Source organism: Phyllobates terribilis, unplaced genomic scaffold (assembly GCF_046119375.1).
Source record: "Phyllobates terribilis strain yellow unplaced genomic scaffold, ASM4611937v1 Scaffold_11__3_contigs__length_659146591, whole genome shotgun sequence".
In the NCBI taxonomy this organism is placed as follows: Eukaryota; Metazoa; Chordata; class Amphibia; order Anura; family Dendrobatidae; genus Phyllobates; species Phyllobates terribilis.
Genome location: NW_027362771.1, coordinates 575,418,730 through 575,445,354, shown reverse-complemented (window position 1 = coordinate 575,445,354; position 26,625 = coordinate 575,418,730). Strand labels below are relative to the sequence as shown.

General features: G+C 49.5%; 1 non-coding gene across 1 annotated transcript; it reads left to right on the top strand.

Moving 5' to 3' along the window:
- The first annotated feature begins 12,808 nt into the window (after window positions 1–12,808).
- Window positions 12,809–12,948, top strand: LOC141168489 (U4 spliceosomal RNA). Its single transcript, XR_012252225.1, has one exon. It is a non-coding gene; the product is annotated as a U4 spliceosomal RNA (small nuclear RNA).
- The last annotated feature ends 13,677 nt before the right edge of the window (window positions 12,949–26,625 follow it).

The following is a 26,625-nucleotide window of genomic DNA, read 5'->3' as shown; positions in this document are numbered from 1 at the left end:
ACCGGCACCAGGTGGCGTTGTGACCCACAGACGCCCCACTACCACTTACCACCAGGAGGCGGCACCCTTGTCGGCAGGGCCTGTGGGAGCTGATGCGCAGGCTTTGAACAATGACCCGGCTCCAGACCTGCACCATCAGGTCCAAGAGCTAGCTAAAAGCGTTGCTGCGCTAACCCGAACTGTGCAGTCTTTACAGGTTTCCACTCCAGGGAAGATCCAGCTGGCATCCGGACCGGAGGACATCCCGTGGCGTCGACCAAGGAGGACCCCACCGGCCAGAGGGAGACCCAGCGACCGATACAACGAGGACGGACGACCCATCTGCCGCCGCTGCAATCAACCCGGACATATGGCAAGGTACTGTCCTTTAAACTGGAACAACCTGGGGTAGAGGGCCAACCCCCAGGAAAAAGATCACCAGGCCCATCGAACTGGCACGACAAATATGTGGGAGGACGTCCAGTCTTACCCGTGGTACTGGATGGCATTCCTATGAGTGCCCTACTGGACACCGGGTCACAAGTCACCACCATCCCGTACGTGCTCTTCAAGCAGTACTGGAATGACTCGGATATCACCCGCTACCCTGACGACGACTTGAGTATCATCGCCAGCAATGGTCAGCCCGTGCCACAGATTGGATTTAAAGAGGTGACCATTAAAATCGGTAGAGTCGAACTGGCAGCACAGGGACTGATCATTGTAGACATTGACAAACACGAGAGTCACCCAAAGATAACTCTAGGAACTAATGTAATTGAAAATTGTCTTGCAGAGGTGATTTTCCTTTTACAGCAGGTTGCCAAGAACGCCAGCTCCGGCGAGCAGCGAGTGCCCCAAAAAGAGATCCGGGCACTGATGCGACGGCAACAGGTGGAACTCTCCGGCGGTGAGATTGGTAGCGTGAGAATGTGTGACCCTTTCCCTATTGCCATGCCCCCAAAAAGTGAAATGATGATTTGGTGCCGGGCAGCTATTGGTCTGAGAGGTAGAGATTACCAGGCAATGGTAGAACCAGTTTACTCAGACAGTAGGCCCACCATCTTGACAGCACGGGGGGTGGTTAATGTACGCCATGGGAGGGTGCCCGTTCGCATAATCAATATCGGGAAGAGGGAAGTGTACCTGCCCCGGTATGCCACGCTAGCCAAATTATATACCATTAACCAAAATGCTATACAATCTGTGGAACCCTTGCCTCCATCTCACCCGGAGGAAGGTAACGGCTCTAAGAAAACAATGGAGGACTGGTGTCAGCAACTACATTTGGGTACTGACTCCACTCCCTCACACCAGAAACAGGGAGTCTATCGGGTGGTTCAAGAGTACGAGAGAGTGTTTAGTAAACACCCGTTAGACTTCGGGCGAGTCAAGGGGGTAGAACACCACATCCCCACGGGAGACCATCCTCCCATAAAAGAGAGGTATCGACCCGTACCCCCTGCACACTACCAACACGCCAAGGGGATGCTTAGAGACATGAAGGAGGCTGGGGTGATCAGGGATAGCTGTAGCCCCTGGGCAGCTCCACTAGTCTTAGTCAAAAAGAAAGACAACACCATGAGGATGTGTGTAGATTACCGGAAAATCAACCGTATCACACACAAGGATGCGTACCCCTTACCAAGGATAGAGGAGTCTTTGGCTGCTTTAAGATCTGCTAACTTCTTCTCTACCTTGGATCTCACTAGTGGGTACTGGCAGGTTCCTGTAGCAGAGGCGGACCGGGAGAAGACCGCATTCACCACCCCGATGGGACTTAGCGAGTTTACCTGCATGCCGTTCGGACTCTGCAACGCACCAGGAACCTTCCAACGATTAATGGAGTGCTGTCTGGGCCACAGAAACTTCGAGACGGTCCTGTTGTACCTGGACGATGTCATCGTATATTCTAAGACTTATGAGGACCACCTGAAACACCTGGCGGAAGTGTTCGAAGCTCTGGCAAGCTACGGCCTAAAGGTGAAACCCTCCAAGTGTCACCTCCTGAAACCAAAGGTGCAGTACCTGGGACACGTGGTGAGCGCTGACGGAGTGGCTCCCGACCCTGATAAGATCACCGCAATTAAGGAATGGCCAAGTCCCTCCAGTGTAAAGGAAGTGCGGCAGTTCCTCGGGTTGGTAGGCTACTACCGCAGGTTCATCCCCGGTTTCACCAAAAAGGCAGCTCCTATGCAGGACCTCCTGATAGGCCAGTCCCGGAAGGCCAAGAACCAGAAGCCGCCCTTCAGATGGGAGAAGTTGGAAGAAGAGTCCTTGCGCCAGCTGAAGATGGCCCTCACGGGGGATGAAATCCTGGCGTACCCGGATTACAGCCAGCCCTTTATCCTCTACACCGACGCAAGTAACATCGGGCTAGGAGCCGTGCTGTCCCAGATCCAGCAGGGGAAAGAGCGAGTAATCGCTTACGCCAGCCGAAAACTGCGACCCACCGAAAGAAACCCTGAGAATTACAGCTCATTTAAGCTAGAGTTCCTGGCAGTGGTGTGGGCAGTCACCGAGCGCTTTAAGCACTACCTCGCTTCTTCCCGGTTCGTCGTGTACACGGATAACAACCCGTTGACACACCTGGACACGGCAAGACTCGGTGCCCTAGAGCAGAGATGGATGGCCCGCCTGTCCAACTACGAGTTCACCATCAAATACCGGGCAGGACGCTCCAATACCAACGCGGACGCCCTGTCCAGGATGCCAAACCTACCGGACGTAGGAGAAGATCCAGAGGGACTGGAAGAAGTCGAACTCCCCGCGTTTCACCGTCATGGGACTATCCAGTATTCCCATCGGGTAAGGAGTAAGCAAGGCGCTACGCTTAACCCCTTACCTCACTACAACTGGGCGGAAACGCAAGACAGTGACCCTGCTGTCCGGCTGGTGAAGGAGATGCTGACTCAGCCAGAGGCTCGCCTTGACCCAGACGCTCCGGAGGAAGCCAAGCAACTGTGGGCAGAAAAGAGTAGACTGTTCCTTTACAAGGGGAAGTTGTGCCGCAGGATGGTTAACTCCCGGACGCATGAACTAATCTGGCAAGTAGTGGTGCCACGACGAGACGCAGCCATGGTGATGGAGGCATACCACGATGGAGCTGGGCATTTCGGATGGAAGAAGCTGGAGTTCCTGCTGCGCGGGCGGTTCCATTGGGTAGGCATGAGGGGAACCATCGAGAGGTGGTGCAGAGACTGTGGCCCGTGCAACCTGAGGAGGAAGGACCGTGCCAGCCAGAAGACTCCCCTGCAGTCCATCGTCACCCGGCAGCCGTTGGAACTGGTAGCCTTGGATCATGTAAAACTGACCCCAAGCAGAAGTGGCTACGTCTACGCGTTTAACCATCGTGGATCATTACTCCCGGTTCTTGGTTGTCATCCCCGTCAAGGACTTAACGGCTCAAACAGCAGCTAGAGCCTTCCAGCAGCACTTCTGCCGTCCACACGGGTACCCGGACCAAGTGCTGACGGACCAGGGACCTGCCTTTGAAGCGGAGGTCTTCCAGGAATTCTGCAATCTGTATGGCTGCCGGAAGATAAGGACGACACCCTATCATCCGCAAACTAATGGACTTTGTGAGAAAATGAACCAGGTGGTAATGGATCTTCTGAAAACGTTGCCCCTGGAAGAACGCAGTCTGTGGCCTGAGAAGCTGCCCGATCTGGTGGACCTATACAACCACATCCCGGTAGGTTCCACCAACTGTACCCCGGCTTACCTAATGAGGGCGAGACCTGGTAAGTTACCTGTTGACCTGGAAATGGGAGTCCTGACACCCGAGGACACTTCACCAGAAGCAGACTGGGACACAGAGAGGCAGCAGCAGTACCGGAAAGTACAGGAGAGCGTGGAGCGAAGTCTCTGTCAGGCTAGGGAGAGACAAGAGAAAACTTACAACCAGTATGCTCCCGCTGTTCCCCTGGTGCCCGGAGAGCAGGTCTTGAAGAGGAAAAGACGGCTCCACAAGTTGGACGACCAGTGGGAAAAGGACCCGTACACCGTACTGCCCTCAAGCCACGAGAACCCGAAGGTCTGTACCATCAGTAAAGACGGAGGGGAGACCACAGCCATTGTATCCCGGGATCACCTGAAGAAGTGTCCTGAACAGCTACGGAACCCTGAAGAGGAACAAGAAGACCATCGACCCGTAGAGGAAAGGGAAGATATGGTTAGTACTGTGCTCGGAGACTTCCCTCGGTCTTGGACTCAAGTCAATGGTGCAGTTGTGGTACCCGTACTCACCTTCCTCCAACCAGCATCCCAAGCACCTACGGAGCAACAGGTAGAGCTGGAAGAACAGCCGGTCCAGGAGGCAGAAGACCCCACACCAGCAGACCAGGAGGATCAACCCTCTGCTTGCAGTGAGCCTGCCATATCCCTAGTGAGCCAAAGGGCCCGTAGACCGCTGCCCAGTTTACCCTTAACAGCTCCTACACCCTGTAGTTCAGGGCCAGACAGTCAGCTCCGTAGGTCCACTAGGGCCACTAGAGGCCAGTTACCCGCACGTTGGAGGATTTGAAGTGTATAAATTGTTTTATTTGTGGTCACCTGTTTTTCTTGTTGCTTGTGTATAATTATGTGTTTCTAGTTGTTTATAGGAGTCTTTGGTGGATTTACCGGGAATCCTGTGTACATAGTTGGAGCGTAACCCAGGACGGACTAAAGACTGTTAAGGACTCGGGGCAGGACAGACCCCTACCTGGTTACGTCTCCCTGTTTTGGTGAAATGGACACCTTGCTTTCTTCAAAGACTGCACCCGGTTACGGACATGCCGTGACCACCTTTATGTGTTTCTTTATTGTATTGTTATTGTTATATCTTGTTATGTTTTTCTAAAATATGTTTAGTCCCGGAGTACTAAATTTCACTAGGGGGGAATGTGACACCCCAGGGGTCTGGTTGCCACAGTGATAGAGATATTACGTCTGAGAGCAGGTGGGAGGTCTCTTGGTCAGGAATCCTATGCATGCCACACCTCCTGCACAGTCCTGGGAGGGGAAGAACTTCCCCTATATAAAACTGGGGCTGAGGCAGGGTTAGTGAGTAGAGAAGAAGTAGAGACAGAGAAAAGAAGCAAATATAGGAACAGAACATCAGGAGCTCTGTGGGAGCAGTGTTACAAGGAGTCAGGGGCTGGCAGCTGCAGAGCTCGCCCTGACTGAGAAGATTTCTTACCGGACCCGGAGTCCGAGGCTGTGGGGACTAACTCCTACCCAGCAGCAGAATCCGTCAGGCAGGGGATTCCAGGTCCTCTGGCCAAGAAACCCGAAGGCACGGTCACACACATGGGACCAGCACCGCCGTCGTGGAGCGGAAGCTACTAGAAGGCCCCGAGTCACCGGCCATACGGGTGAGCACCACACGGTACACTCAGGGACGTGGGCTACTTATACCCGCCTCTAGCAAGGTAGCCAGAAGAGTACAGTTAGTTTGGGAGGCCTACAACTCCGCCTGGCCAGGGGAGATCCCATCTGCTCAAGGACTGACCAGGCCCCAATCGCTAGCCAGTACTCCGGGAGGGTCTATCTTTGTCACCAGTAAAGACCCTGAACTACACCGTACCGTCTCCGAGTGGTTCCTGCTACCCCCATCATCCACGTCGGCTGCCCTGAGGCCATACCCCTCCCGTTGGGGGTTATACTATCACGCTGCACAATCCTACCACCGGCCTCAGCGGTCTGCCCTGCAGCAGCAGCTCCTTAGCTGTACTCAACGGGTGGCGTAGTCGTCCAACATCTACCGTTGATACATCGCCGCTCAGTTTGACTCCCTGGGCACGGACCGGGTCACCGCCACGAGACTACAACCCTCAACAGATTCGGCTCCGGGTAAGCTCCAGCGTGCGCAACGCAGCGCGACTCAGGCCCAGGGGCGCGTCAACTTTTGGCGTAGTCGGCAGGATTTCGTGCCCGCAACCACCGGGTACTACGTGCCTGAAAAAGACTGTTCAAACTTACCTGTGGTGAAGATTCCCGCCATCCGGCGCCATCTTCAGCCTTCTTCCCGCCATCGGTGAAGATTCCCGCCATCCGGCGCCATTTTCAGCCTTCTTCCCGCCTTCCGTGGAGTTTTCCCGCCGTTGGACGCCATCTTGAAGACGTCGCGCGGGAAGAAGAGGGGCGTGGACTCCGAAAGCGCGCGAGAACTGAAGCCCCGCCTCACGTCCGGACGTCGCGTAAGGTCCTGGAAGGAGCCCAGCAGACGCCGACGTCACAGGAGCGCGACGGAAGGTCCTCAACCCTGACGATCTACTGCGGAGCCGCGGCCTACGGAAGAGGATCATCGCAAGGTAGGCCACGGTCCACTAGGGGGGAGGAGGATGTCGGATACGGAGGAGAGCTTCACTGCTTCAACCCCCGCCAGCGCCACCGCTGCTGCAGTCATGCCTTTCACCATGCCCTATATCCCGGGAGCGGCCTGGCTACCCCAGTACTCAGGGGAGTCACATACCCTGCATGACTTTAGAGAAAAGCTGGATAGCCTCTTCCAGGTGTACCCCCTCACAGAAGAGCAAAAAGTGAGCATCCTGGTGGCCCAATTAACTGGGGCAGCCCGAAGGGAGGTAAAGTCCTGGCCACCTGGGGGGAGGACTGTCGCAGGGATACTAACCCGGCTGAGGGACACCTTTGATACCCGCACCTCAGCCGAGATCAAGCTTAGATTCTACGGGTGCAAGCAGCGAGCATACGAGAGTATAAGGGACTATGCCCTGAACCTACAAGAGGCCCTGAGAGCCATTAAGCAGACCGACCCTGACGGCGTGGGAGACGAGGACAGGCTGTTGACTGAACAATTTATAGAGGGTTTATATTGCAATGCCCACCGAACCCAGTTGCGGGCAATGGCCTTACAGGACCCTCATCTGGGATTTGCACAGTTCAAGGACAGAGCCATCCGGGTGCTCCGAGAACCGGCACCAGGTGGCGTTGTGACCCACAGACGCCCCACTACCACTTACCACCAGGAGGCGGCACCTTTGTCGGCAGGGCCTGTGGGAGCTGATGCGCAGGCTTTGAACAATGACCCGGCTCCAGACCTGCACCATCAGGTCCAAGAGCTAGCTAAAAGCGTTGCTGCGCTAACCCGAACTGTGCAGTCTTTACAGGTTTCCACTCCAGGGAAGATCCAGCTGGCATCCGGACCGGAGGACATCCCGTGGCGTCGACCAAGGAGGACCCCACCGGCCAGAGGGAGACCCAGCGACCGATACAACGAGGACGGACGACCCATCTGCCGCCACTGCAAGCAACCCGGACATATGGCAAGGTACTGTCCTTTAAACTGGAACAACCTGGGGTAGAGGGCCAACCCCCAGGAAAAAGATCACCAGGCCCATCGAACTGGCACGACAAATATGTGGGAGGACGTCCAGTCTTACCCGTGGTACTGGATGGCATTCCTATGAGTGCCCTACTGGACACCGGGTCACAAGTCACCACCATCCCGTACGTGCTCTTCAAGCAGTACTGGAATGACTCGGATATCACCCGCTACCCTGACGACGACTTGAGTATCATCGCCAGCAATGGTCAGCCCGTGCCACAGATTGGATTTAAAGAGGTGACCATTAAAATCGGTAGAGTCAAACTGGCAGCACAGGGACTGATCATTGTAGACATTGACAAACACGAGAGTCACCCAAAGATAACTCTAGGAACTAATGTAATTGAAAATTGTCTTGCAGAGGTGATTTTCCTTTTACAGCAGGTTGCCAAGAACGCCAGCTCCGGCGAGCAGCGAGTGCCCCAAAAAGAGATCCGGGCACTGATGCGACGGCAACAGGTGGAACTCTCCGGCGGTGAGATTGGTAGCGTGAGAATGTGTGACCCTTTCCCTATTGCCATGCCCCCAAAAAGTGAAATGATGATTTGGTGCCGGGCAGCTATTGGTCTGAGAGGTAGAGATTACCAGGCAATGGTAGAACCAGTTTACTCAGACAGTAGGCCCACCATCTTGACAGCACGGGGGGTGGTTAATGTACGCCATGGGAGGGTGCCCGTTCGCATAATCAATATCGGGAAGAGGGAAGTGTACCTGCCCCGGTATGCCACGCTAGCCAAATTATATACCATTAACCAAAATGCTATACAATCTGTGGAACCCTTGCCTCCATCTCACCCGGAGGAAGGTAACGGCTCTAAGAAAACAATGGAGGACTGGTGTCAGCAACTACATTTGGGTACTGACTCCACTCCCTCACACCAGAAACAGGGAGTCTATCGGGTGGTTCAAGAGTACGAGAGAGTGTTTAGTAAACACCCGTTAGACTTCGGGCGAGTCAAGGGGGTAGAACACCACATCCCCACGGGAGACCATCCTCCCATAAAAGAGAGGTATCGACCCGTACCCCCTGCACACTACCAACACGCCAAGGGGATGCTTAGAGACATGAAGGAGGCTGGGGTGATCAGGGATAGCTGTAGCCCCTGGGCAGCTCCACTAGTCTTAGTCAAAAAGAAAGACAACACCATGAGGATGTGTGTAGATTACCGGAAAATCAACCGTATCACACACAAGGATGCGTACCCCTTACCAAGGATAGAGGAGTCTTTGGCTGCTTTAAGATCTGCTAACTTCTTCTCTACCTTGGATCTCACTAGTGGGTACTGGCAGGTTCCTGTAGCAGAGGCGGACCGGGAGAAGACCGCATTCACCACCCCGATGGGACTTAGCGAGTTTACCTGCATGCCGTTCGGACTCTGCAACGCACCAGGAACCTTCCAACGATTAATGGAGTGCTGTCTGGGCCACAGAAACTTCGAGACGGTCCTGTTGTACCTGGACGATGTCATCGTATATTCTAAGACTTATGAGGACCACCTGAAACACCTGGCGGAAGTGTTCGAAGCTCTGGCAAGCTACGGCCTAAAGGTGAAACCCTCCAAGTGTCACCTCCTGAAACCAAAGGTGCAGTACCTGGGACACGTGGTGAGCGCTGACGGAGTGGCTCCCGACCCTGATAAGATCACCGCAATTAAGGAATGGCCAAGTCCCTCCAGTGTAAAGGAAGTGCGGCAGTTCCTCGGGTTGGTAGGCTACTACCGCAGGTTCATCCCCGGTTTCACCAAAAAGGCAGCTCCTATGCAGGACCTCCTGATAGGCCAGTCCCGGAAGGCCAAGAACCAGAAGCCGCCCTTCAGATGGGAGAAGTTGGAAGAAGAGTCCTTCCGCCAGCTGAAGATTGCCCTCACGGGGGATGAAATCCTGGCGTACCCGGATTACAGCCAGCCCTTTATCCTCTACACCGACGCAAGTAACATCGGGCTAGGAGCCGTGCTGTCCCAGATCCAGCAGGGGAAAGAGCGAGTAATCGCTTACGCCAGCCGAAAACTGCGACCCACCGAAAGAAACCCTGAGAATTACAGCTCATTTAAGCTAGAGTTCCTGGCAGTGGTGTGGGCAGTCACCGAGCGCTTTAAGCACTACCTCGCTTCTTCCCGGTTCGTCGTGTACACGGATAACAACCCGTTGACACACCTGGACACGGCAAGACTCGGTGCCCTAGAGCAGAGATGGATGGCCCGCCTGTCCAACTACGAGTTCACCATCAAATACCGGGCAGGACGCTCCAATACCAACGCGGACGCCCTGTCCAGGATGCCAAACCTACCGGACGTAGGAGAAGATCCAGAGGGACTGGAAGAAGTCGAACTCCCCGCGTTTCACCGTCATGGGACTATCCAGTATTCCCATCGGGTAAGGAGTAAGCAAGGCGCTACGCTTAACCCCTTACCTCACTACAACTGGGCGGAAACGCAAGACAGTGACCCTGCTGTCCGGCTGGTGAAGGAGATGCTGACTCAGCCAGAGGCTCGCCTTGACCCAGACGCTCCGGAGGAAGCCAAGCAACTGTGGGCAGAAAAGAGTAGACTGTTCCTTTACAAGGGGAAGTTGTGCCGCAGGATGGTTAACTCCCGGACGCATGAACTAATCTGGCAAGTAGTGGTGCCACGACGAGACGCAGCCATGGTGATGGAGGCATACCACGATGGAGCTGGGCATTTCGGATGGAAGAAGCTGGAGTTCCTGCTGCGCGGGCGGTTCCATTGGGTAGGCATGAGGGGAACCATCGAGAGGTGGTGCAGAGACTGTGGCCCGTGCAACGTGAGGAGGAAGGACCGTGCCAGCCAGAAGACTCCCCTGCAGTCCATCGTCACCCGGCAGCCGTTGGAACTGGTAGCCTTGGATCATGTAAAACTGATCCCAAGCAGAAGTGGCTACGTCTACGCGTTAACCATCGTGGATCATTACTCCCGGTTCTTGGTTGTCGTCCCCGTCAAGGACTTAACGGCTCAAACAGCAGCTAGAGCCTTCCAGCAGCACTTCTGCCGTCCACACGGGTACCCGGACCAAGTGCTGACGGACCAGGGACCTGCCTTTGAAGCGGAGGTCTTCCAGGAATTCTGCAATCTGTATGGCTGCCGGAAGATAAGGACGACACCCTATCATCCGCAAACTAATGGACTTTGTGAGAAAATGAACCAGGTGGTAATGGATCTTCTGAAAACGTTGCCCCTGGAAGAACGCAGTCTGTGGCCTGAGAAGCTGCCCGATCTGGTGGACCTATACAACCACATCCCGGTAGGTTCCACCAACTGTACCCCGGCTTACCTAATGAGGGCGAGACCTGGTAAGTTACCTGTTGACCTGGAAATGGGAGTCCTGACACCCGAGGACACTTCACCAGAAGCAGACTGGGACACAGAGAGGCAGCAGCAGTACCGGAAAGTACAGGAGAGCGTGGAGCGAAGTCTCTGTCAGGCTAGGGAGAGACAAGAGAAAACTTACAACCAGTATGCTCCCGCTGTTCCCCTGGTGCCCGGAGAGCAGGTCTTGAAGAGGAAAAGACGGCTCCACAAGTTGGACGACCAGTGGGAGAAGGACCCGTACACCGTACTGCCCTCAAGCCACGAGAACCCGAAGGTCTGTACCATCAGTAAAGACGGAGGGGAGACCACAGCCATTGTATCCCGGGATCACCTGAAGAAGTGTCCTGAACAGCTACGGAACCCTGAAGAGGAACAAGAAGACCATCGACCCGTAGAGGAAAGGGAAGATATGGTTAGTACTGTGCTCGGAGACTTCCCTCGGTCTTGGACTCAAGTCAATGGTGCAGTTGTGGTACCCATACTAACCTTCCTCCAACCAGCATCCCAAGCACCTACGGAGCAACAGGTAGAGCTGGAAGAACAGCCGGTCCAGGAGGCAGAAGACCCCACACCAGCAGACCAGGAGGATCAACCCTCTGCTTGCAGTGAGCCTGCCATATCCCTAGTGAGCCAAAGGGCCCGTAGACCGCTGCCCAGTTTACCCTTAACAGCTCCTACACCCTGTAGTTCAGGGCCAGACAGTCAGCTCCGTAGGTCCACTAGGGCCACTAGAGGCCAGTTACCCGCACGTTGGAGGATTTGAAGTGTATAAATTGTTTTATTTGTGGTTACCTGTTTTTCTTGTTGCTTGTGTATAATTATGTGTTTCTAGTTGTTTATAGGAGTCTTTGGTGGATTTACCGGGAATCCTGTGTACATAGTTGGAGCGTAACCCAGGACGGACTAAAGACTGTTAAGGACTCGGGGCAGGACAGACCCCTACCTGGTTACGTCTCCCTGTTTTGGTGAAATGGACACCTTGCTTTCTTCAAAGACTGCACCCGGTTACGGACATGCCGTGACCACCTTTATGTGTTTCTTTATTGTATTGTTATTGTTATATCTTGTTATGTTTTTCTAAAATATGTTTAGTCCCGGAGTACTAAATTTCACTAGGGGGGAATGTGACACCCCAGGGGTCTGGTTGCCACAGTGATAGAGATATTACGTCTGAGAGCAGGTGGGAGGTCTCTTGGTCAGGAATCCTATGCATGCCACACCTCCTGCACAGTCCTGGGAGGGGAAGAACTTCCCCTATATAAAACTGGGGCTGAGGCAGGGTTAGTGAGCAGAGAAGAAGTAGAGACAGAGAAAAGAAGCAAATATAGGAACAGAACATCAGGAGCTCTGTGGGAGCAGTGTTACAAGGAGTCAGGGGCTGGCAGCTGCAGAGCTCGCCCTGACTGAGAAGATTTCTTACCGGACCCGGAGTCCGAGGCTGTGGGGACTAACTCCTACCCAGCAGCAGAATCCGTCAGGCAGGGGATTCCAGGTCCTCTGGCCAAGAAACCCGAAGGCACGGTCACACGCATGGGACCAGCACCGCCGTCGTGGAGCGGAAGCTACTAGAAGGCCCCGAGTCACCGGCCATACGGGTGAGCACCACACGGTACACTCAGGGACGTGGGCTACTTATACCCGCCTCTAGCAAGGTAGCCAGAAGAGTACAGTTAGTTTGGGAGGCCTACAACTCCGCCTGGCCAGGGGAGATCCCATCTGCTCAAGGACTGACCAGGCCCCAATCGCTAGCCAGTACTCCGGGAGGGTCTATCTTTGTCACCAGTAAAGACCCTGAACTACACCGTACCGTCTCCGAGTGGTTCCTGCTACCCCCATCATCCACGTCGGCTGCCCTGAGGCCATACCCCTCCCGTTGGGGGTTATACTATCACGCTGCACAATCCTACCACCGGCCTCAGCGGTCTGCCCTGCAGCAGCAGCTCCTTAGCTGTACTCAACGGGTGGCGTAGTCGTCCAACATCTACCGTTGATACATCACCGCTCAGTTTGACTCCCTGGGCACGGACCGGGTCACCGCCACGAGACTACAACCCTCAACAGATCCGGCTCCGGGTAAGCTCCCGCGTGCGCAACGCAGCGCGACACAGGCCCAGGGGCGCGTCATAGACAGAGCCCCAGATCCGGAGGCCGCAGCTCCTCACAGATGGCCTCCAGCTTTGCGCAGTGGCAGTATCATAGCCCATGAGGTTTATCCGAGACGTGATTATTGCTAGTTGAAAACTTTTCCCAATACCCTGTCATGAGGGCTCGTAATACAGTCAGCATGGCAATTTTTGACAGTCTCCCAGGAGACTGAGTAGGTGGTTATGGTAGATCTAAGTGTGCTGATAGTTAGGTAACAGTTCTCTAGAAATGATAACATTGCAGGTATGTTTCTATACCAATGAGAATTTGTTCTCTGCAGAAAGAATTATTACTTGTCTTTATTTTACCGTATTGTGAGCTTAAAAATTGGAAATAAATGTCATCCTGACAATCTTCTTTGGGTTTTATTTTCACGGCATTTAGATTGCAGTAAAAACAACCTAATATCTTTGTTCCTCTGCTCAGTGCGGTGATAGCGATATCACATTTATATACGGGGATTTATTTTTTACTAGTTACAAAAAATCTTGCCTCTGTCTCTGTATTCTGAGCCAGAACTTATCATTTTCCGGTTGATGGAGACGTACGAGGACTTGTTTTTTCGGGGCGAGGTCTAGCTTTCATCAGTACTATTTTGGGGTCTATATGACTTTCTTATCTCTTATTATTCCAACGTATTTTGGGAGGTGACCAAAAAAATCCCAGAGAATTTGCCATTTACACTTTCTTCTGTTTTGGCGTGCAGTGTATATAATAAATAGTATTTTTATTGGTTCAGACATTTATGTACCCAGCGATACCAAATGTGTTAATTTTTGATTTGTTTTTGGAAAAGGGAGAGATATGATCTTTATACACACACACACATACAGTGCTGGCCAAAAGTATTGGCACCCCTGCAATTCTGTCAGATATTACTCAGTTTCTTCCTGAAAATGATTGCAATCACAAATTCTTTGGTATTATTATCTTCATTTAATTTGCTTGCAAGGAAAAAACACAAAAGAGAATGGAGCAAAAATCAAATCATTGATCATTTCACACAAAACTCCAAAAAAGGGCCGGACAAAAGTATTGGCACCCTCAGCCTAATACTTGGTTGCACAACCTTTAGCCAAAATAACTGCGAACAACCGCTTCCGGTAACCATCAATGAGTTTCTTACAATGCTCTGCTGGAATTGTAGACCATTCTTCTTTGGCAAACTGCTCCAGGTCCCTGATATTTGAAGGGTGCCTTCTCCAAACTGCCATTTTGAGATCTCTCCACAGGTGTTCTATGGGATTTAGGTCTGGACTCATTGCTGGCCACCTTAGAAGTCTCCAGTGCTTTCTCTAAAACCATTTTATAGTGCTTTTGGAAGTGTGTTTTGGGTCATTGTCCTGCTGGAAGACCCATGACCTCTGAGGGAGACCCAGCTTTCTCACACTGGGCCCTGCATTATGCTGCAAAATTTGTTGGTAGTCTTCAGACTTCATAAAGCCATGCACAGGGTCAAGCAGTCCAGTGCCAGAGGCAGCAAAGCAACCCCAAAACATCAGGGAACCTCTGCCATGTTTGACTGTAGGGACCGTGTTCTTTTCTTTGAATGCCTGTTTTTTTTTCCTGTACACTCTATGTTGATGCTTTTTCCCAAAAAGCTCTACTTTTGTCTCATTTGACCAGAGAAAATTCTTCCAAAACGTTTTAGGCTTTCTCAGGTAAGTTTTGGCAAACTCCAGCCTGGCTTTTTTATGTCTCGGGGTAAGAAGTGGGGTCTTCCTGGGTATCCTACCATACAGTGCCTTTTCATTCAGACGCCGACGGATAGTACGGGTTGACACTGTTGTACCCTCGGACTGCAGGGCAGATTGAACTTGTTTGGATGTTAGTCGAGGTTCTTTATCCACCATCCGCACAATCTTGCATTGAAATCTCTCTTCAATTTTTCTTTTCCGTCCACATCTAGGGAGGTTAGCCACAGTGCCATGGGCTTTAAACTTCTTGATTACACTGCGCACGGAAGACACAGGAACATTCAGGTCTTTGGAGATGGACTTGTAGCCTTGAGATTGCTCATGCTTCCTCACAATTTGGTTTCTCAAGTCCTCAGACAGTTCTTTGGTCTTCTTTTCTTTTCTCCATGCTCAATGTGGTACACACAAGGACACAAGACAGAGGTTGAGTCAACTTTAATCCATGTTAACTGGCTGCAAGTGTGATTTAGTTATTGCCAACACCTGTTAGGTGCCACAGGTAAGTTACAGGTGCTGTTAATTACACGAATTAGAGAAGCATCACATGATTTTTCAAAGGGTGCCAATACTTTTGTCCACCCCTTTTTTAGGTTTGGTGTGGAATTATATCCAATTTGGATTTAGGACAATTCTTTTTGTGTTTTTTTCATTGAAGACAAATTAACCGGTTCAGGACCGCCCACTGTACATAAACGTCGGCGCTGCCTGGGCTCTGTGCAGCGCCGACGTTTAAAAACGGTGGGTGGTCCCGCAGCGCTCAGGACCCCCAGGGTCCTGCTAGCGCTGCGGTACCGGTTCAGAGCGATAGCTCTGACATGTGACATCATGGGGACCTGATTGGATCAGGTCCCCATGATGTTAACCTGTTCCTATCTTCTAGATGCCGCGATCCATAGCGATCGCGGCATTTAAAAGATAGGGACAGCCGGTGGTCGGCGATCGGGACCCCCCACATACCTGTCAGCGGCGGGGATCCTGGTGCTGTGACCTCTGACATCATCGAGACCTGATTGGCTCAGGTCTCGATGATGTCAGCGTCACACCAGCCAATCAGAGAGATCACCAGGGAAGTTTGTTTTAGCAACAAACTTTCCCGGGCGATCTGCCTGATAAATGCAGTTTCTCCTCCGATCTCAGTGAGAGAGCAGAGGAGAAACAGTGTGACAAGAGCTGTCAGCCTTGCCACTGTGAAAGTAAAAAAAAAATAAAATAAAAAAGAAAGTAAGAGTTAGGGTTAGTGAGTCTGTCAGATCAGTCAGTCCTGTCAGATCAGTCCAGTCAGATCTGTCAGTCAGTCAGTCCTGTCAGATCAGTCCAGTCAGATCTGTCAGTCCTGTCAGATCTGTCAGTCAGTCAGTCCTGTCAGATCTGTCAGTCAGTCCTGTCAGATCTGTCAGTCTGTCAGTCAGTCAGTCCTGTCAGATCTGTCAGTCAGTCAGTCCTGTCAGATCTGTCAGATCTGTCAGTCAGTCAGTCCTGTCAGATCTGTCAGTCAGTCAGTCCTGTCAGATCTGTCAGTCAGTCAGTCCTGTCAGATCTGTCAGTCAGTCAGTCCTGTCAGATCTGTCAGTCAGTCAGTCCTGTCAGATCTGTCAGTCAGTCAGTCAGTCAGTCCTGTCAGATCTGTCAGTCTGTCAGTCAGTCAGTCCTGTCACATCAGTCCAGTCAGTCCTGTCACATCAGTAAGTCAGTCCTGTCACATCAGTAAGTCAGTCCTGTCAGATCAGTCAGTCAGTCCTGTCAGATCAGTCCGGTCAGTCCAGTCCGGTCCCGTCCTTTCAGTCCGGTCCGTTCAGTCCAGTCAAAAAATATAAAAATAAAATGGCCCGTCAGACTTATACCGCAGAGAAGGTGTATGCCCTGCTGTGTTCTGACACTGATGACAGCGCAATCTCAGATGGAGATATGGATTTTGAGGGCTTTAGTAGCGGCGACACTGAGAGCCCAGAAATGAGCAGTGATTCTGTTCCATCCTCAAGCCCAAGGACCAGTACAGCAATAGGGGCAAATAGCGCTACTGGAGAAACGTCTCCAAATCAGGGAACACTGCCCAGTACAAGCGCTGTCCCTGCTACTAGTGAATTGGCGCACGCCAGTGTACAAGGGGCGTTGCCACATGATCTAGCATTTCCCAGATGGGAGGCTTCAGATTCGGCTGCTCCATTCAGCCCTGATTTCAACGCCATTCCTGGTATAAATGTGGAGGTGGAAGATTTTGGACCAATTCATTTTTTTAATTTGTTTTTTACAGACAGCTTGCTAGAGCATATTGTCGTGCAAACAAATTTATACGCGTCCCAATTCATAAGCCAGAATCCCCGATCTTACTATGCTAGGGCAAATTTATGGACACCAACTAATGTCCCGGAAATAAAAAAATTTTTAGGACTTACATTTGCCATGGGGCTTGTTAAAAAACCGAGCATTCGATCCTACTGGTCCAACCACCCTGTTCAAGCCACCCCTATGTTTTCAGTCATTCTGCCTAGGACCCGTTATGAAATGCTCATGCGGTTTTGGCATTTTAACGACAATAGTCAATGCCTGCCTAGAAATGCCCCAGAACATGACAGGTTATATAAAATTAGACCCATCATTGAAAATTTGTCAGAAAAATTCTTAAGCCTCTACACCCCAACACAAAATATTTCTATAGACGAGTCCCTTGTAAAATTCAAAGGAAGACTGCACCTCAAGCAATTTATCCCATCTAAAAGGGCAAGGTTTGGAATAAAGCTCTATAAAATGTGCGAAAGTTCAACCGGATACACATCCGCTTTTCGCATATATGAGGGGAAAGATAGCCAACTAAACCCACCAGGATGCCCTACTTATCTGGGGACATCTGGAAAAATTGTTTGGGAGCTGATAAGTCCATTTTTTCAAAAAGGCTACAATCTATATGTGGACAATTATTACACCAGCATACCCCTATTTAAAAGTCTGGTTGAACACAACATCGGGGCTTGTGGGACCATCCGTAAAAACCGTCAGGGGTTTCCACAACCATTGGTCAACCAAAAGTTTCAAAAGGGGCAGTCAGGGGCTGTACGCAACGGAGAGCTGCTTGCCCTGAAATATAGGGATAAGAGGGATATTTTTGTCCTCAGCTCGATCCACACAGATGCCACAAGGGCCACTGTAGAACTAGGACCCACCACTCCGAAGCAAAAACCTGTGTCAGTCATTGACTACAACAAACACATGGGGGGTGTGGACCTTGCAGACCAGGTTCTACAGCCATACCAGGTATCAAGAAAGTCCTATACCTGGTATAAAAAGTTGGTTATTTATTTGTTTCAGGTGGCCACATACAATTCTTTTGTGTTGTACAAAAAAGCAGGAAATTCAGATCCTTTTCTTGATTATCAAGAAAAGGTAATTGAAAATCTTGTCTTTCAAAGTGTTAGCCCCGCTCATCCATTAGAATCTGAGGATGTGAAAAGACTCACTGAGCGACATTTTATTGCACTTATTCCAGCAACGGAAACAAGAAGGAACCCCCAGAAAAGATGTCGTGTATGTACTAAGAGAGGAATGAGGCGTGATACCCGCTACTATTGCCCACAATGCCCATCATTGCCAGCCTTATGCGTCACTGACTGCTTTAAAATCTTCCACACAGAACCACGTTTTTAAACTGTAAAAATGTATCCCAATTTGTCATTCAAACATTTGGTTCATTTAGTGAATGACACATTCGAGTAGAGCTCACTTAATTTCCAGGGGGGGTTCTCCAGAATCTAAACCTTCCATTGCGTGCTTGTTTCTGGAAATCATCCATTGAGTTAAAATGGTCACTAAACCCATAGATGAATTCCCAGAGGGGTTTCATTTCCAAAATGGGGTCACTTCAGGGGGGATTATTTAGCTCTGGTACTCTGAAAAGTGCCAGAACAGCATAATCCCCCCTGAAGTGACCCCATTATAGAAATGACACCTCTGTGGGAATTCATCTATGGGTTTAGTGACCATTTACCTATCTACTTATTTTCCCACCACTAGATTAATTTATACAGAGGAGTAGATTGTAAAATTCGGTCACTTGTTGTGGGTTTCCTCTGTTTAGGCACCTCAGGGGCTCTCCAAATGCAACATGGCGTCCGCTATCCATTCCAGTCAAATTTCCATTCCAAAAGTCAAATGGCGCTCCTTACCTTCCAAGCCATGCCGTGCGCCCAAACAGTGGCTTTGCACCACATATGGGGTATCAGCGTGCTCAGGAGAAATTGCACAACACATTTTGGGGTCCATTTTTTCTGGCTGCCCTTGTGAAAATTAAAAATTTGAGGCTAAAGTAGCAGTTTTGTGTTAAAAATGTGTTTTTTTATTTTCACACTTCAACATTATAAAATTCTGTGAAGCCCCTGGGGGTTCAAGGTGCTCACCACACATCTAGATAAGTTCCTTGAGGGGTCTAGTTTCCAAAATGGGGTCACTTGTTGGGGGTTTCCTCTGTTTAGGCACCTCAGGGGCTCTCCAAATGCAACATGGCGTCCGCTATCCATTCCAGTCAAATTTCCATTCCAAAAGTCGAATGGCGCTCCTTACCTTCCAAGCCATGCCGTGCGCCCAAACAGTGGCTTTGCACCACATATGGGGTATCAGCGTGCTCAGGAGAAATTGCACAACACATTTTGGGGTCCAATTTTTCTGGCTGCCCTTGTGAAAATTAAAAATTTGAGGCTAAAGTAGCAGTTTTGTGTTAAAAATTTGTTTTTTTATTTTCACACTTCAACATTATAAAATTCTGTGAAGCCCCTGGGGGTTCAAGGTGCTCACCACACATCTAGATAAGTTCCTTAAGGGGTCTAGTTTCCAAAATGGGGTCACTTGTTGGGGGTTTCCTCTGTTTAGGCACCTCTGGGGCTCTCCAAATGCAACATGGCGTCCGCTATCCATTCCAGTCAAATTTCCATTCCTAAAGTCAAATGGCGCTCCTTACCTTTCAAGCCATGCCGTGCACCCAAACAGTGGCTTTGCACCACATATGGGGTATCAGCGTGCTCAGGAGAAATTACACAACACATTTTGGGGTCCATTTTTTCTGGCTGCCCTTGTGAAAATTAAAAATTTGAGGTTAAAGTAGCAGTTTTGTGAAAAAAGTTAAATGTTCATTGTTTTCTTCCACATTCCAAAAATTCCTGTGAAGCACCTGAAGGGTTAATAAACTTCTTGAATGTGGTTTTGAGCACCTTGAGGGGTGCAGTTTTTAGAATGGTATCACTTTTGGGTATTTTCTGTCATAAAGGCTCCTCAAAGTCACTTCAAATAAGATGTGGTCCCTAAAAAAATGTTTTTGTAAATTTTGTTGTAAAAATGAGAAATCGCTGGTCAACTTTTAACCCTTATAGCTTCCTAATAAAAAAAAATTTTGGTTCCAAAATTGTGCTGATGTGAAGTAGACATGTGGGCAATGTTATTTATTAACTATTTTGTGTGATATATCTCTCTGATTAAAGGGCATGAAAATTCAAAGTTTGAAAATTGCAAAATTTTCTAAATTTTCACCAAATTTCCGATTTTTTCACAATCAAACGCAAGTGATATCAAAGAAATTTTACCACTATCATGAAGTACAATATGTCACAAAAAAACATTCTCAGAATCAGGGGGATCCGTTGAAGCGTTCCAGAGTAATTACCTCATAAAATGACAGTGGTCAGAATTGAAAAAATTGGCCCGGTCACGAAGGCAAAAACAGGCTCTGGCGCGAAGTGGTTAAATGAAGATAATAATACCAAAGAATTTGTGATTGCAATCATTTTCAGGAAGAAACTGAGTATTATCTGACAGAATTGCAGGGGTGCCAATACTTTTGGCCACCACTGTATATATATATCTATATATATAATCGTCTTATCCCGTCTGTCTGTCTGTCTGTCTGTCTGTGTGTCTGTCTGTCCAGGAAATCCCGGGTCGCTCATTGGTCCGGCAGCGGCCAATCAGCGCCGGGGGATTTCGAAAAAAAGATGGCGGCCGTTAGCGGCTCATCTGCGGGACGGAGCTCAGCGGCGATGCAGCCGGGAGATGACCGGCGCGAGGCGCTCATCTCCCGGCCGGCAACAGCAGAAGGAACCCGACCGCCGGACCCATCTGCGGGACGGAGATGCAGCCGGGAGATGAGCGGCGTGAGGCGCTCATCTCCCGGCCGGTAGCAGCGGGAGGACCGCCAGCGCCGCTGACCTCCATGCCGAAGGGAGGACCGGGGACCAGCGCTGCAGGTCGGGATACTTCTGCTGCGAGCGCCCGCGACCAATCACCGATTTGGGCGTCACATTCAAATATCGGCCGCGACCAATCATCGATCTTGGCTCCACATTTAAACACCGCTGTGCGGATTGGTCGCGGACACTATTTAAATGTGGCGCCAAAATCGGTGATTGGTCCTGCCCAGCGTCGGCGACCAATCAGCACAGCGGTGTTTAAATGTGGAGCCAAGATCGGTGATTGGTCGCGGCCGATATTTAAATTTGGCGCCCAAATCGGTGATTGGTCGCGGGCAGCGTCCGCGACCAATCAGCACAGTAGTGTTTAACTTTGGCCGCAAGATCAGTGATTGGTCGCGGGCCAAGTCGGCGACCAATCACCGATTTGTGCGGCAGATTTAAATAGCAGCCGCGACCAATTGGATGTCACGCCCTAGCCGCATGGATGTCAGCGGCGCTGCCTGTGCGGATACTTCCGTTCCGAGAACCCGGGACATGAGCGGGCGCTCGCAGCAGAAGTATCCCGACCCGCAGCGCCGCTCCCGGGTCCTCCCTTCACACCCTAGCCGCTGATGTCCCCACAGTATCCGCATGGTGTTACAAAGGTCCGGACATTTGTGTTAAAAATCGGTGATTGGTCGCTGCCGCTGCCCGCGACCAATCTGCGTTTTTTGTGCCAAATTTAAACAACTCTCTGCTGATTGGTCACGGTCACCGGCCGCGACCAATCAGCAGCATTGGGGCCAAATGTAAACCCCGCTCTGCTGATTGGTCGCGGTCGCCGGCCGCGACCCATCAGCATTATTGGTGCCAAATTTAAATCCTGCTCTGCTGATTGGTCGCGGCCGTCAGCCACGAACAATCAGCGAGATTGGCGCCAAATTTAAACACCGCTCTGCTGATTGGTCGCGGTTGTCGGCCGTGACCAATCAGCAGTATTGGCGCCAAATTTAAACCTCACTCTGCTGATTGGTCGCAACCACCGGCCGCGACCAATCTGCGCTTTTTATGCCAAATTTAAACACCGCTCTGCTGATTGGTCGTGGCCGGCGACAAATCAGCGATTTTGGCGCCAAATTTAAACCCCGCTCTGCATCACTCTGCTGATTGCCAAATTTAAACACCTCTTTGCTGATTGGTCGCGGTCGCGACTAATCAGCGATTTTGGTGCCAAATTTAAACACCGCACTGCTGATTGGTCGCGGCCGCCATCCGCCAACAATCAGCGAGATTGGCGCCAAATTTAAACAACGCTCTGCTGATTGGTCGCGGTTGCCGGCTTCGACCAATCAGCGATTTTGGCGCCAAATTTAAACAACGCTCTGCGTAGTTAAACAACTACCTCTTGAAGCTCATCAAGAGAATGCCAAGACTGTGCATAGCAGTCATCAAAGCAAAAGGTGGCTACTTTGAAGAACCTAGAATATAAGACATATTTTCAGTTGTTTCACACTTTTTTGTTAAGTATATAATTCCACATGTGTTAATTCATAGTTTTGATGCCTTCAGTGTGAATGTACAATTTTCATAGTCATGAAAATACAGAAAAATCTTTAAATGAGAAGGTGTGTCCAAACTTTTGGTCTGTACTGTATATATATGTATATATATATATATATATATATATGTGCGTGTGTGTGTATAAAGATCAAATACAATATATATATTCGTTATATACAGGTGCATCTCACTAAATTAGAATATCATCAAAAAGTTAATTTATTTCAGTTCTTCAATACAAAAAGTGAAACTCCTATACTATATAGAGTCATTACAAACAGAGTGATCTATTTCAAGTGTTTATTTCTGTTTTGGCGTTCCATTATGTTGGTCTTTTTGCACATAGTACAGGCTCTTTTTGCACATAGTACAGGCTCTTGTTGCACATAGTACAGGCTCTTGTTGCTCTCATGTTATGTGTATGGTCCGAGCAGAAGTGATGGGGAACTGTGCAGAGATGGCGCTCAGCCTTGTTGCTCCAGACGGGATTAAGGTGTGACTGCATAGGTGACCCCGTGAACATCGGATGTCCCCCCCCCCCGTTCAGGGTCAGTCGTAGGGGGCACACAAAGCAGGTGGGAGCTGTGCACATCAGTAGTTATGGTGTGCAGCCTTAGGTCACTTACAGAGGGAAGATAACCTCTGTGACTGACCCTGGCAGGTCCAAGGAGGCATTCATCCTGATTATGTCTGGTATTACTGCTTAGCTCTATTGAAGAGAATGGGGTCTAGCTACAATACCACATACAACCTGTGCACAGGGGTGGCGCTGTTTTTTGTAATTCCGAACAATTCCTATAAACTAGCAGTTGCATTTGTCAGACTGAATCATGTGGGTATAATAGATGTGGTTTCCTATTGTGTGGAGGTGGGAGACCTGACTTGTCTGCAGGCTGACGGTGTTAGTAGTGACCAATGGAGATGGAAGTGTCGGCTTTCTCTCTCTCACTTCTCCTGTTTTAATTATTTTTCCTTTTTCCCAGTTATAATGAGTTCCATATGTTCAATGTGCGGGTGATATTTCCCTCTCCGGAGATGTCTGTGTGGATTTTAATTTTTCTTTATGACAGGGAGGTGGGAAAGTGAGGGGGAGGGTGGGCGAGCTGTAATTTTTATTGGTACCATTTTGGGGTCCTTACGACTTTCAAATCTGTTTTAATTCTACCTTATTTTGGGAGGTGACGCGACCAAAAAACAATAAAATGCGATTCTGACATTGATATTTTTTTCCTCTGTTTCAGTGTGTAGCATATGGGATAAGTAATATTTTATTAGTTCAGACATTTACCAACCTGGCGATACCAAAAGTGTAAATTTTTGACATTTTGGTAAAAAGGGGTCAGATTTTATTTTTTCCTGTCCCATTAAGGGACTTGGTGTTAGAACCCTCCTGTTTGTTTTTTCCATCTTGTGTTTTGCGGTCATGTGACCATCTGCCTTTATATTCCAGCTCCGCCCTTTTGGCTGTGCTGGACTTCAGTGTTTGACTGTTTCTCTAGCCTGGTGCTTCGGTGCCTTTCTCTGTCAGTTCGCTTGGTCCTTCTGGGACCTCTAGTACCTTTTTGTCAGTTAGTCTTTTTGTGTTCTGCAACAACTTCTCTGTTTAGGAGGTGTCCCATTTTTTGTCCCAGTCCTTAGTTCTTTTAGGGACCCCTCCCCTTATGCTATAGGTCTTCGTTCAGACTAGCCGAGGACTAAGGCGGGTCTGTTCGCTAGGAACAGTCAGCCTGCTACATAGTAGGGATTCAGCTTAGTCTTACTGTAGGGACAGCTTTCCCCTATCTTTCCTTAGTACTTGTTGCAGATCATAACACTTGGACCTGCAATTGCTTAATAGTCACCTCCATACAGCCAGTCTCTGTACATCCTATTCTGGCCGCACAGATGGGTGATCGATGTAGTCCAGTCAATGCTCATGTTGGTCACTGCTGTGGTCAGTGATTGGCTGCAGTGGTTACATTGTAAAAGGTTTTAAAGTAAAACAGTCTACACCCCCTCTTATAAAAGACCGCTGTTGCATTTGTTCTTAGGCCCTCTAAGTGAGGTCTGAACCTCATGCATTTCTTCATGTTGCTGCTCCATTATGTTGGATGTTTCTCACTTTGTGAATGTAATTATTATAGACTGTTGCTGCACTTATGTTATGTGTATAGAACGTGAGGAAGTGACGGGGGACTATGCAGAGATGACGCTTGGCCGCGTGGCCTCCGGCAGGATACTGTTTGACTGCCTAGGTGACCCCGTGAACATTCAATGGTTTCCGCCACTCAGGGTTAGTGGTTACGGTGTGCAGTCTTAGGTCACTTACAGAGGGAAGATCACCTCTGTGAGTGACCCTGGCAGGTCCAAAGAGGCGTTCATCCTGTGGGCTTCAGTGAGTGTGCATGTAATATAATGTGTTTATATATGGTATCAGTGGTAGATCCCTTCATACTTCCCAGGTGCAAGAACTATTTGCACAGTAAAAGGTGTCAGATGACGATTGGTTCCAGACTGAAATGTTAGCACTCCAATATTTTCAACAGAGCCCAGATAGCTCAGTCGGTAGAGCATCAGACTTTTAATCTGAGGGTCCAGAGTTCAAGTCCCAAGCAGAAGTATTTTTTAATAAAATTGAATAATAAAAATTATTGAAACGACTGCATGAGGGACGGTCTAATCTGTGATATAATATATATTATAATATACAGCATTATAGACACAATATTGAGGGAGGCGGCTCAGTATGGAGGACGAACGGTGATCTCATCTGATGTAGCACGCAAGGTCACCTGCACAGTTTCCTATATTGTGACATCCACAGATTACACCGTCCCTGATGGACCTGGCTTTATACGGATTTCGGGTAAATATAAATGACCGGAGAGGCCGACCCCAGGCATTGTGCCTGTTAATTGTTCAGAAATCACATTAGTCTAATCGTTTTTTCCAGAACCAGGGCCGCACTTCTTCAGGTTTGTCCTGATTTTCCTATTCTTTTTTTTTGGAAAACTTCTTCCGAAGTCGCCAACTCTCAGCATGGTTTATGGACGCATCGACAACACATAACTGACTGCTCAGAAAAACCCCGAGAATCTCCCCGGGGAGTGAATCATGTAGAGAACTAGGCCGCGTCATGTGTCATGTCGTTACATACTATTATTGAAGGTATTGTGGGTATTGCGGTATTCAGTCACTATCTGGTATTATTATGTGGTGATAGTATGGCGGTATTCAGTCTCTATCTGGTATTATTATGTGGTGATGGTATGGCGGTATTCAGTCACTATCTGGTATTATTATATGGTCATGGTATGGCGGTATTCAGTCACTATCTGGTGTTATTATGTGGTGATGGTATGGCGGTATTCAGTCACTATCTGGTATTATTATGTGGTGATGGTATGGCGGTATTCAGTCACTATCTGGTATTATTATGTGGTGATGGTATGGCGGTATTCAGTCACTATCTGGTATTATTATGTGGTGATGGTATGACGGTATTCAGTTTCTATTTGGTGCTATTATGAGGTAATAGTTTGGCGGTATTCAGTCACTATCTAGTGTTATGTGGTGATGGTATGGTGATGGTATGGCAGTATTCAGTCACTATCTGGTGTTAATATATGGTATGGCGGTATTCATTCACTAATCAGTCAATGTTTAATGCTATTTTGTTGTTACTGTATGGCGGTATCCAGTCACTATTTGGTGCCGTTATACGACCATGGTTTTGAGGCATTCAGTCACTACTTGTTGTTATTATGTGGTTATAGTATGGCGGTATTCAGTCACTACTTGTTGTTATTATGTGGTTATAGTATGGCGGTATTCAGTCACTACTTGGTGTTATCATGTGGTTATAGTATGGCGGTATGTCAGCTGCTCTCCTGGCATTTTTAGCGGGGGTCACTAGTAACATAATCCCCTAATACATAAGTAAAGGTTCCTCTCCAGGAAATCGGATCTGGTGCTGAGTTCGTGTAGTAGAAGATGGAGAAACTGTGTAACCGGAAATGAGGAGCCGTCAGACGGCGGAGAGACCCAGCAGAAAGTCCTGACCTCAGAGAGTCTGTACAGAAGCCCGGATAGCTCAGTCGGTAGAGCATCAGAATTTTAATCCCTGTTCAAGTCCCTGTTCAGACGGAAGCTTTTAATCAAAAATGTTGAAACGTCTCTTGTTTCTTCCATGACAGACTTAGGGGAGGGGTTTATTAGCATATCGTATGCTCCCAGAATCCTATGCTCCCAGAATCCTTTGCTCCCAGAATCCTATGCTCCCAGAATCCTATGCTCCCAGAATCCTATGCTCCCAGAATCCTATGCTCCCAGAATCCTATGCTCCCAGAATCCTTTGCTCCCAGAATCCTTTGCTCCCACAGCCCCCTAATGACTTTGTCTCTCCTCAGTGTAGACAGAGCCCCAGATCCGGAGGCCGCAGCTCCTCACAGATGGCCTCC